We start from the raw sequence: 13012 nt of genomic DNA, 5'->3' as shown, positions 1-13012 counted from the left end.
TCCACACTACAGGCTGAATTTTCCCTGCCCTGTGGAGATGGGATTGGTGGGGGGAGGGGGACAGGGGATGCAGATGCACAGGAAACAGCTGCTCCCCATCTCTCACAGGACAGGACTAGCTGCCTTCTGGGATTGTTATACCCACCTGAGAGGGCCTCATATAGCTCCTGGTGTGAGTGACAGCACCAGCAGCACTCAAAGTATCAGGCTAATATTTTTGCTTACAGTGAGACTGGAACCCACAGCTTCGTGATTCTGAGGCAAGAATGCTACTCACTGAGCTACACACATAAGTTGGCTTCCAGCTGGAGGTGAACAGCCAAGTAGACCGATTAATACCTCACTTAGGGGCCTTTTACCATTTTTGAGCTGGGTGCATGTATTTAACCGATGTTGAAGTGGCCTCTCGCCAGGTCCAGAGGCATCTGGCTCAATCAAGGCAGCCTCCCTGGGGGGGGGGGTAGGTGAGGGGGCAATCGGATTCAGAACCTCTACGCCTCAGTGAAGGGGCCATGGGGATGGAATTGGGGATGGCACCTTCGGTGACTAGAGCTGTAGAGAGGCTACCCCTCTACCCCCAACGCCATACTGCCTTCAGGAGTCTTCAGTGTTGGTCAGTGAGGGCCTTCCCGGGTTGAGGATCACAAATGGTTCATGGCCTGCCTCAATCGCGCCCAGTGGGTTGCTAGAGCTGCTGGTCCTCTGGGTGGGTCTATATCATTGGGAATCTACCTGCCTTCCTTAATCGGAAGGTTGAGCCCTCGGCAAGCGCGCTCTTGGGGACCCATTCAGTCCCGATACTGGGTCCTGAGTCCTGGGTGGGTATCCACCATACGCGTTTTATTAACTCTCTATTCCAGTTGAAGGTGTATTGCATTGATTCAAACTGCGTAATAGGACTGCCATAAACGGAATTAGTGCTACACGGTCTACAAGGCTTGCAGAGTACAGCGCTGTTGCTTTCTGTATTCTTATGTCTGATGTTGCTCGCCCTTTGCCCTCATTCTGTGTTATGACCCATACTAAAGACTATTTAATTTATGTGGGTACCCTGAGTGATTACTTTAACGATCATTAAACCAGTTATAGCTTATGATTAATCACAACAGTATCTGCTTTCATTACACCACAGGCTATTAATTGAATGATGGATGCAGTGTTTGTTTTAGATCAATTTAGACAGCACCTTTTACTGTGCATGCATTACTGCAACATCCTCTAACTAAACTGTGCAAACATATTCATAAAATACAACATAACTGGGGTTCAGCCTTTGTTTTGTGTCCAATTTCACCCCCCAAAACTTGAAAGGCACCCATGCCAATCAATTGGTTCTTCATCTCATTAATGCCTTGAGATCTTGCTGTGTGTAAATAGTTACTGTGTTTACCCCACATGGCAATGCTTCAGGACTTTTTCAATCAAATGGTTCATGATTCTTCCTTCTGTTATACGCTCTATTTAAATGCTGTTTCCAACTAGAGGCTGCGATCTCTGAACTGCGCCTGATTTCCCATCTCTCACCTGTTGCATGATCTCGCACTAATATTGTCATCTCTTACCTGCGTCCCCCACAGGAGAGGGGCCAATCTATAATGGGGCTTGATGAAATCCCCTAAGAATGCACCCTGTCCCTGTCAGGGGCACTCTTACACCAGGGTTTGTTATACCCACAGTGTTGTTGTTCTGGGTCTCTGAGTTGATGTTGGTCAAAGCACCTCACTTCTCCTGTGGCAGGGTTACATAGCAAAGCACCCTCTCACTTTATACATCACAGAAGCAGTCTTTTGGGGTGAAAATTTGGCCCTATATGCTTTATGCCCTCATCATTGCCTTTGTCACCTCTAGACTTGGCTATTCCAATGCTCTCCTAGCTGGACTCCCATCTTGCACCATTTATGAACTTGAGTTTGTCCAAAGCTCTGCTGTCCATGTCCTAATTTGTACCACGTCACCTCCACTCCTCATACTGCAGCTTCCTAATCTGCATTGGTTCCCAATCAACAAGGCATTGATTATAAAATTCTTGTCCTTGTGTTCAAACCCCTCCAAATCCTGGGTCCCCTTGCTTTTCCTGTCACCTCCTCCATCCCTAAACCCTCCAAGATCTCTGCAGTCCTCCAATCCTGGCCTTTTTGGAAAGCCCCGATTTTAATCACGCTGCCTTAGGTGGCCATGTCTTCAGCTGCCTGAGCCCTAAGCCCTGGAACTGCCTCCCGAAGCCTCACTATAACTACCTCCCTCTCCTTCTTTAAGGTCCTCCTTAAAATCTGACACTTTGACCAAACTTTTGGTCACCTGTCCAAATATTCCTTTATGAGGGAATCAGTGTCGAGAGTTGTTTGTTAGCAGTCTTATGAAACAGATTGGGACATTTTACAATGTTAAAGATGCTATATAAAGGCAAGTTGTTGCAAGAAAATTCTGTTTTGTAAGTGCTTCCTTTACATCACAAAGGCCTGGTAAACACACATTATGATTGCAAGAATGTAGCAGATAAGACAGCACAATATTTATTCCAATAATGGACATAAGAAGTCTTAATTGGCAATGTTTTAAATGAGATCCAATTTTAACACTCTCAGCAATGAAGAGAGAACAATATTGATTGAACACCAAGTGAGGAGTTGTGGTACAGAAATTATAGATTGTTTCCGTACATTCTTCATACAAGTCTAGCAACTTATTACTTGCCCTGTGCTCAAAGAGTTGTTGCTACATTCGCTGTGAATTATGGTTGTAAATGACTTCTGATCACATTTGCATTTATACAGCCTGCTTCATGGCCTCAGGAAGTCCCAAAGTGCTTTACAGTCAATGAAGTACTTTTCTAAGGGTAGTCACTGTTGCAGTGTAGAAAAAGCTGCAGCCAATTTATGCACAGCAAGCTCCCACAAACAGATAAATGCTCAAGTCTCTGGAGTTGGGCTTGAACCCACAACCTTCTGAAAATAAATGCAAGTTCTGCTGTAATGCACGGGCTGCAAGTTTCTGCTTTATTTTACTTGTTAACTATTTGCTCAGCAGTCCCACATAACACACCAACGCTATTAATAACACTTAAGTGACTGGTTAGATGGAGGGCAGCTGTATTCCAGCCATGTGCATTGAGCGAGTCTGTCTGATACTGCGAACCTGCTCAAAAATAGGAGCAGGAATTCACTTTTCTTTAAAATCTGGTCAGTGCCAAAAGCAAATAAAGGTCCCCTTGGGAGAAGAATTTTGTTTGTTTCTATGTTCAGCCATACTGTAGGTGCCATGCTGAAGATTTTCTCTGGTGCTTCAAGCAACAACAACTTGCATTCCTATAGCGCTTTTAACTTAGGAAACCATCCCGAGGAGATTCACAGGAATGTTAATCAAACACACAATGACAGGTAGCCAAAAACTTGGTCAAAGAGATAGGTTTTAACGGGAAACTTGGAGGTGGAGAAAGGCGAGAGGTATAGGGAGGGAGGACTTAGGGTTTAGACATCTGAAGACATGGATGTTAATGTGGGAGGGATGGAAATTGGGTAAATGCATTGTTTTTGAGTGCGTTAGCAGCATCATTGGAAACCTAGAAGACAGAAATTCTTCACAAGCACATTTACAATCTTCCTACACCAGAGACTTCATCTCACCTACATCTTGGACACTAGGGGGCGCTGCTGCCTATTGGAAGCCACAATGTGATGCCGAGTGAGCAGGTAACTTTTCCCATTCTGAGCTCACCTGTATGGACCACACGTCAGAAATTCCCACCCTCTCTTGGCTTGGAATTTTCCAAGCATTGATTGGAAAGCCGTGCTGGAATTTTCAGTAGGCGTTTTTGGTTGTCAAGGCTCCCCTAGGAGAATGGCCCAATTGAAAGAAACTGACACAAGACCTGTTTGTGTCTTTTCCATTCTCTCGGTAAATTGAAGGTTTTTGTTTCTGCCTTCATTTCTTCTGGACTCGTGTCAACAAGACATTACCACTACCTTAAGACACGTTGCTTTTAATTGAGAAAACTGAGCTACCCTATGACACTAAGGCACACAGACTGGAAAACCTCTGGCCTGTCAGCTGGATGGTACTTGGTGTGGGAGAGGGTAAGGGAGAGGAGATGTCATCTGGGATTTCCACTCCTGTTCACTGTCCACTGATCCCTGCAAGGGCGGATGTCAGGAGAGGGGAGAATTGGAATTAGTTGGCATATAAAGGAGGCTGAGGTGGTGGTGGTGGGGTGTGTGGGGTGGGGTGAGGGGAGAGCCTGGAGAAGGTCTTTATGATATGACATGGCTTGATAGGGTAGGCGTAGAGAAGATGTTTCTGCCTGTGGGCAGTCCAAAACTTGTGACCATAATTATAAGATAGTCACTAATAAATCCAATAGAGAATTCAAGAGAAACCTCTTTACCCGGAGAGCGGTGAGAATGTAGAACTTGCTACCACAGGGAGCAGCTGAGGTGAACAGTAAAAATGCATTTTAAAGAAAACTGGATCATGACATAAAGGAGTAAAGCACAGAAGGTTATGTTGATGGGGGTGACATGAAGAAACATGGAAGAAAACTCAAGTGGAGCATAAACACTGACATGGGCCAGATGGGCTGAATGACCCATTCCTGTGCTGTAAATGCTGTGTAATGTATAAATATGCCTCTCCACGTTACTGTGATACTGTGGGCAGAGTTTTCTGCCTGCTGGATGGGCGGGGAGCTGATCCCTGCCAGCAAAGCAGGCTCCGCCGCCATTTTATGTGAGCGGGCTAATTAAGGCCTGCCCAGCGTGTCATCCACCAGGAAGCGCTATGCGTTCCCTGTGCGGGCGGGGGGGGGGGGGGGGGGGGGTGGGATTCCCTAAAAGTGAGAGTGTGCTCTTTTGCACATGCACACGAAAGAGCGCACATCTCCCTGAGGCTAAGTGCAGCCTCAGGGAGATCGCCTGGACCTAGAAAAACATTAAAAATAGAGAAAAAAAAATTCCCTTGTTCGTCCCCCTCAGTTAGGACATGTTCATAATTTACTGAATAACTTTATTAAAAATTTTTAAACCCTACATGAAAACTCATCCCGCCGGTGGATGAGGTTTCATGTTTTCTCTATTTGCCGCTGGGGGCTCCTGGCCGAACCACCAACCTTAAGGTCGGACAGGCAGGTCTTTTAATTGTTTAAATGATCCTGTCAATGGCCTCACTTGGCCATTGACAGGTCGGCGGGCCCACAGCTGATTTTGCTGCACCCCCGCCTTCCTGAAAATTTAAATGGGGCGGGGTGACGTCGGGGGTTCCGCCTGACATCATCCCACGTCATTTTACACGTCGACGAGCGGGCCCCGCCCCCCCCCCCCCCCCTGCTTGCTGCCAGCAAATTCCTGCCCTGTATGTTACTCCATGTTACTGTGTCACTATCTGACATAATTCATTTTCAAAGGGTTTCCCCTGGAAGTAATCAGCTGGCTGAAAATGAAATAGTACCTCACGTAGATGTTGAAAATATGTTTTGAGTGACTTGACCAGTTGGCCTCCTGTGAGGGCATGGGAGTGTAGTGTTTATATTACTGGACTGACAATTTAGTGTTTATATTTTAGTGTTTTTTAGTGTTTACTGTAGTGTTTATATTACTGGACTGACAATATAGGAGCTTACGTTAATCATCCAGAGAATGTGAACACAAATTGCAGCCTGGCAGTGAAGTGGGCACACTGGCAAGGGTGACATTTATTGTCCGTCTCCTGAAAAAGTGCTAGTGAGCCTTCTTCTGGAGCTCTGGCATTTGTAGCCATTTGACCTATGAAGGCACTTCAGATAAAAGTCAGAAAATGCCGGAAAAAACTCAGCAGGTCTGGCAGTATCTGTGGAGAGAGAAGTGGAGGTAGCATTTCAAGCCTGCACGACCTTTCTTCAGAGCTCTAAAGAAGGGTCACATGGACTTGAAACGTGAACTCTATTTATCTCTCCACAGACGCTGCCAGACCTGCTGAGTTTTTCCAGCATTTTCAGTTTTTATTTCAGATTTCCAGCATCTGCAGTATTTTGCTTGTACAGATAAAAGTCAACCACATTATGTGGGACAGAAGTCAGATATATATGTTGGACCAGATAAAGACCACGGGGTTCATTTTCTAGAGGGGCATCAGTGAATCATTTGGGTTTTCATGGCAAAAAAAAATTGCATTTGTATGGCACTTTTTACTGGATGTCCCAAAGAGTTTACAATCAATTAAGTATTTAGTGCAGCCACTGTTGTTATAACATAGAAAACACAGCAGTCAATTTGCACACAGCAAGCTCCTGTAAACATCACTGTGATAATTAATCTTTTCTGTTCAGTGATGTTTATAACTGAGGGATAAACATTGGCCAGGCCACCAGGGATAACTCCCCTGCTCTTCTTTGCACTAGTGGTCACAGTATCTTTCACCTGAGAGAGCAGATGCCCTCCCCCAACCAGTTTAATGTCACACCCAAGAGACAGCATCTCCAACATTACTGCATTCTCTCAGTGCTGCACTGGGAGTATCAGCCTAGATTTTCTGGAGTGGGGCTTGAATCTATGACCGATCTCAGTCAGAGATTGACAGTGTTACCCACTGAGCCACAGCTGACAACTTTACAGCCACCTTTACTGCTCATTTTTTTTATTTCCAGATCCTTTATTTTCTAATAAACTGAATTCAAATTCTCAAATTGCCTATGTTGTCATTTGAACTCACGGCCTGTGGATTATTCGGATCATTGCAGTCTGAGGACCCCGCCTACAGAAGCCTCCACTCACCAGTTGCAGGTAATGAAATTAGCTGGGGGCCTGGGCGTTCCTCTGGCAATAATGTTTAATTGAGTGTATTTATAAGCCACAAGAATTGCTTGCATCCTCATCTGATTTCTCTTCTGAAGTGGGTGGCTCTGTGCTGATTTATCCACATCATTCTCATGTCTCATGTTTTGCAATAGACCACAGACTGACTTGTTGGGTTGCTTTTAACAAATTTGCTCTCTTATTCATGAAGTTTGAGTAAGGTCAGAAGTTCTTCACATTAGCACTTGTCTTGTTGGACTGGTATGTGTTGCAACGCCTGAGGAAATCTGGCATGGGCTGAGGTTAGTAGCTGCTCTACACTGAAGGAGTATTGTTATCGGGGGTAAAAACAAAAAAACTGCGGATGCTGGAAATCCAAAACAAAAACAGAATTACCTGGAAAAACTCAGCAGGTCTGGCAGCATCGGCGGAGAAGAAAAGAGTTGACGTTTCGAGTCCTCATGACCCTTCGACAGAACTTGAGTTCGAGTCCAGGAAAGAGCTGAAATATAAGCTGGTTTAAGGTGTGTGTGTGGGGGGCGGAGAGATAGAGAGACAGAGAGGTGGAGGGGGTTGGTGTGGTTGTAGCGACAAACAAGCAGTGATAGAAGCAGAATATCAAAAGATGTCAACAACAATAGTACAATAGAACACATAGGTGTTAAAGATAAAGTTGGTGATATTATCTAAACGAATGTGCTAATTGTTATCGGGGGACCTGCATTATTCCTGCAGTCCCACGCACTCTGTGATATAACAACAGCTTTCATTGATATAGATCTACTGTAGTAAAACATCCCCAAGTACTTCATGGGAGCATTATCAGACACAATTTCGACCCCTAAGGTCTGATGACAGATGATCAAAAGCTTGGTCAAAGTGGTACATTTTAAGGAGTGCCTTGAAGGAGGAGAGCAGTAGAGGGGTGGAAAGGTTTAGAGAGGGAATTCCAGAACTTAGGGCCCAAGCAGCTGAAGGCACGGCCGCCAATGGTAGAATAATTCAAATTGTAGGATGCTTAAAAGGCCAGAATTGGAGGAGCACAGAGAACTCAAGGAGTTGTGGGGCTGGGGAGTTTTCATAGATAGGGAGGTACGAGGCCATGGAGGGATTTGAAAGCAAGGGTGATGCTGTTTAAATAGGAGCCAATGTAAGTCAATGAGCACAGGGGTGATGGGTGAACAGAACTTGACGCGAGTTAGGATACCAGTATAGAGCTCTGATGAGCTCGAGTTTATGAAGGAAGGTAGACAGAAGGCCTGCCATATGAGTGTTAAACTAATCAAGTCCAGAGGTTTCAGTGGCAAATAAGCTGAGGATGTTACAGGGGTGGGAATAAGAGATCTGAGTCATGACGCAGATATGTGGTCAGAAACTCATCTCAGTGTCAAACACAACACTGAGGTTGTAAACAGTCTGGTCCAGCTCAAACAGTTGTCAGGCAGAGGGTTGGAGCTGGTGGCTAGTGAACGGAGTTTGTAGCGGGGACTGAATATGCTAAGTATTTAGTTCGAGAAAATTTCTCTTCATCCAATACTGAAGGATATGAAGGAACCCAACTCTGATGAAACCAGTGGCATTACAGACTCACATTACCACGGAACCCCAAAAGGTTTCTTTAGAATCCTGGTCAAAATTCAAAAGCACTGACCTTGATTCTCCCCCTCTACTCTGATCATGGAAGCTGTGAGACTTTAGATGTAATCGGGTGCAGCAATTAAGGCCAGAAAGGAAGAAGTGTTAACGTCCTTGAAGCGTCACTTCCTTGAGGCACCCCATTCATCCCACAATTGGAACAATACAGAAAAGATTAGCATGGCCCCCTGTACAAGGAACACATGCAAATTCATGGAGCATTCCATTTTTTTTAGGGGGCAACACCAGTAGGTGCTAGTGGCATTAGTGGTAATGCTGCTGGACTAGTAACCTAGAAGCCCAGGCTACTGCTCTGGGGCCATGGGTTCAACTCCCACCAGCTGGTGGAATTTAAATTCAGTTAATAAATCTGGAATGTAAAGCTAGCTTTAGTAATATTGACCTTAAAACTATCATTGACAGTCATAAAAACCCATTTGGTTCACTAATACTCTATAAGACAGGAAATCTGCCATTCTTACCTTGTCTATGTGTGACTCCAGACTCCAGCAATGTGGTTGACTCTTAAGGGCAATTAGAGATGGGCAATAAATGCCAGAGATGCCCACATCCCATTGAAAAAAATAAGACCATAAGCTTTTTAAAAGTAATTCTTAGGATATGACCATTGCTGGCAAAGGCCAACGTTTATTGCCCATCTTCAGCTGCCCTTAGGAAGGTGGTGGTGGTGAACCATCTTCTTGAACTGCTGCAGTCCAAGTGATGAAGGTGCTCACACGGTATGGATAAGGAGGGAATTATATTGAATTTACAGGACAGAAACAGGCCACATCAGCCTCCTCCTACCCTACTTCATCTTACTCTAACAGTATATCTTTCCATTCCTTTGTCCCTCGGGTCCTTAAATGCATCTATGCTATTCACCTCAACTACTCCTTGTGGCAGAGAGTTCCATGTTCTCACCACTCTCTCGGCAAAGAAATTATCCTGGGTAAAGGGTGTTCTAGGATTTTGATCAAGTGATGATGAAGGAATGGCCAATACATGTCCTGTTGGATTGGTGTGTAATTAGAAAGGGCAGATTGGTGTTCCTAGTGCACCTGCTGCCCTTGTCCATCCAGTCAGTGGAAGAGGGCACAGGTTTGGGAGAATCCTTGGCGAGTTGCCGGACTTGGGCATGGTTCCAGGAGTGTGGTTTGCCCTCCCTGCCCACCAGAAGGGGGTATCCAAAGCTGATACTCCACCCTCGCTTGCCTGGCATTCCCAACCTCAGGTCTTCCTGCCAGAGTCGACTGGACATGAGTTCCGTCAGCAGGAAGTCCTGTCTAATCCTCCCCCTCCTTAGCCCAGGGGCACTGTGTGGTAAGCAAGAGGCATTTGTCAAGCTGTTTTTAATTGGATTGGGAAATAAGGCAAGCAGGTACCTTCCTGTTTTATTCACGTCTTACCTGTTTGGTCACCATGGCGATGAGGGACACAAAAGGTATGACGAAACTTTTCAAAATGACATACGTCAGTGATGAGCTTCTAAAATTAATTTTAAAACGGGGGCCTGTCTGAACACTTGTCCTCCCACACAAAGAATCATGTCCCTTTAATTACCCTGGCTGACACATCCTGCGCTCAGAGACTTCAAAGGCCAGAGGGAAATGGCTGCCAGGTGAGAGGTGTTCACCTATAGAGAGTGGTTCCTCCCTCTCTCTCTATCTCTCTCTCTTGCCCTCCTTTAGCTCACATGGGGTCCCCAGGAACTGAAAACCAACAAACCAGGTCCCATGTGCGCGTTTTGCCTAGGAATAAGCTCATTACCGCCACACAAACTGTCAAAACGTGTGCTCTAAGTCAGTGCCCTCAAGGAACTATAGTCCCAGCAGGGGACTGCCTCTGCCTAGAGTTAAGAAGATCACTTGGGAAAGGGAACTGTAAGCCTATACCCTAAAAAAAAAAATTACACCCAGGACCCTCCTTCATTTTTAAAGACTCACTTTCAAATAGAACTCTCGGAATGACAGAGGGAAAAAAAGCCGACTTGGTACCTGTGGGGATCTTGAAGCCAAGCATACAAATTAATAGCCTCTAAAGATGGGTGGGATTTAATGACATAATGTCTTCCCTTCACATAAAAGTAATTGATGCACAATAAAAGTCTGTCAGTTCGAGCATGGGAGAAGGCGTCAAAGTGGTTTGTGTAAATCAACTCCTTTCATGTACGTCTTTGTTGCAAGCCTCAAAGGAGAAAACCTGCTTGGAAAAGCGTTAACAGCGAGAAACCCCTTGGGCTAAAAATCCCAGCCCATCGAGGGGCCACAGGCTGTGACTGTGCCAATGGATGAAATGTCGCCGGTGGTGGTGGGGGGTGGCGGGGGGTAGGGTTGGGGGCAGGCTGTCAGGGGTGGGAGGGCCCACCGGTTTGGGGTCAGGGTGTCGGATGGGGAAGAGGAAGGGAGACCGTCGCAGCTTACACCAGTGAGTGGGCATCATGGGGACCCCTTTCATGCCGCCAAGTCCTGTGACGGACGCAGTAGCTGCGAGACAGACACCATCGCAACACACGCCTCCAGGGCTTTAAGTTACCCGGTGCTGAGAAACTCCACACAGGCTTCACGGGGCCACCGATAACATTTGATAAGCAGCTTTAATGGTGCTGATGTCATCCAGCTGACAGGGCAGCTGGTGCAAAAACCTGGCACAGGAGCCGTTTGCGCCGTGGAATGGATCATCTCCCACCCTCACACCCATTTCAGCCGCTGAAGCCTCCTTGCATAATCTAAATTGTTTTATTAAATCTTCTGCCATTGGTTGCCAACTGCGACTATACTACAGTCCCACAGAAACCAGGCAAGCCCACCCAAGCCCACCCAAAACAGGCCATTTGCCAAGTGTGAGCAGGCTATTTAACCAAGGACAGCATCACATTTGAGGTGGAACTGGCTGTCTGAACACACAAACTTTACAGAATCATGCAGCATGGAAGGAGGCCATTCAGCCCATCGTGCCTTTGAAAGATCTATTCAATTAGCCCCACTAACCGGTCTTTCTCCTTAGCCGTGCAATTGCTTCCTTTCATATCTCATTCTCTTTTGAAAGTTACTATTGAATCTGCTTCCTGTGGCCTTTCAGGCAGTGTACTCCAGTTTGTAATGACTCACTGGATAAAAATAATTCTAATCTGTCATTGGACTGTTTTGACAAAGACCCTAATCCTGCGTTATTTGGTTGCCAGTAAAAGCTACTTCTCTTTATTTACTCTATCAAAATCTCTCATAATTTTGATAACCTCTATTAAACCTCCCCGTAACCTTCTCTGCTCTAAAGAGAACAATCCCAGCTTCTCCGGTCTCACCACATAACTGAAGTCCCTCGTCCCTGGTACCTGCCTGGGTAAATCCTCTCTAAGGCCTTGACATCACTTACTGGCCGTGATCAGTGGCTAGAAATTACAAAGCAGAGACACTGGTTGATGTTCTCCCCATCTCACTGACACTGAAGCCAAGTTTTGTGCCGCAGTTACTGCTCCCAAACGAGAGCAGGTGCAGCCAAGGAACTGACTCTGGGGCACCTCCCGGTTGAAGAGCTCTGTAGCAGGCGAGGCCGTGAGTTATACACTGGCACGTTAGAGGCGATTACTAACGTAACAATTTATACAGAGGCCCGCTCCCAAGTCAGTTCAACATGGGTGACATTAACAGATCTGACATGTTGCAAATATTTGTCTATTACTTGCCCAGAACATGAGGGAGGAAAAAGAGATTAAAGGAGCTTAAGTTGAAGCCTCATATCAACAGCTTGTGAAAGGCGGTCATGTGAGATGTTAATTTTGCCATCTATTTCCCATTCACCATTTCAAAAAGTTGATTCAACCTACTACTCCTGCCTCCCATTGGCTCGTGTGGATGTACCTACATTACCATAAAGCAAACATTCTTCTGTTCCACTTTAGAAGGGCTTTCACCATCTTTCCTGCAATGCCCTCCTTTCAGCAACAGCTTGCGTTCATATAGCACCTTTAACACAGTAAAACATCCCAAGGCATTATCACACAAAATTTGACACTGAGCCACATGAAGGGGCATTCGGACAGCTGGCCAAAGGTTTGGCTCCGGCAGGTGGGTTTTAAGGAGGAGAAGAGAGACGGAGGGTGGAGTGGAGGAAATCGAGGGCGGAATGTTACAACCCGGCGGGCGGGCGAGCGAGCGGGCACCCGACCTGATCCGGTGTAAAATCGCACGAGAAGACATCGGATGAGCAACCCGATCCACCTGCGCGATATTTCACTCACCAGACACGTGCAAAAGCCGGAAACCCACCCGCCAACAATTGAGAGAGTAACTAAGCCCATTAACGGCGCAATTGTCTCCGATTTCTCACGGCCTGTCCAACCTTACGCTTGGTGGACGGCTGAATCACCCAGGCGGACTTTACATTTCTCACCAAACCTCATCCAAGGGGCCGGATGAAATCTCCGTGATGAAATAAAATAAAAACAAATACCTGTGGACAGTGTTTTTATCAGCTGTATTGTCAGGGGATGGATTGTGATGCGTGAACTTTTTATTTCAGCTTTTAAAACCTTTATTTGATGACTTGCAGGCCTGAGGCAGCCGTCAGGAAGCTTTCTCGCCAGCGCTCACCCATGCCCCCGGTGATGTCATCGA

The 13012-nt window shown here is 46.0% G+C and overlaps 1 non-coding gene across 1 annotated transcript; it reads left to right on the top strand.

Moving 5' to 3' along the window:
• The first annotated feature begins 8526 nt into the window (after nucleotides 1-8526).
• Nucleotides 8527-8629, top strand: LOC121270068. The gene has a single exon (XR_005941468.1). It is a non-coding gene; the product is annotated as a U6 spliceosomal RNA (small nuclear RNA).
• The last annotated feature ends 4383 nt before the right edge of the window (nucleotides 8630-13012 follow it).

The sequence above is a fragment of the Carcharodon carcharias genome, chromosome 26, assembly GCF_017639515.1.
Source record: "Carcharodon carcharias isolate sCarCar2 chromosome 26, sCarCar2.pri, whole genome shotgun sequence".
NCBI classification, from domain to species: Eukaryota; Metazoa; Chordata; class Chondrichthyes; order Lamniformes; family Lamnidae; genus Carcharodon; species Carcharodon carcharias.
This window is presented reverse-complemented; position numbering and strand designations above follow the sequence as displayed.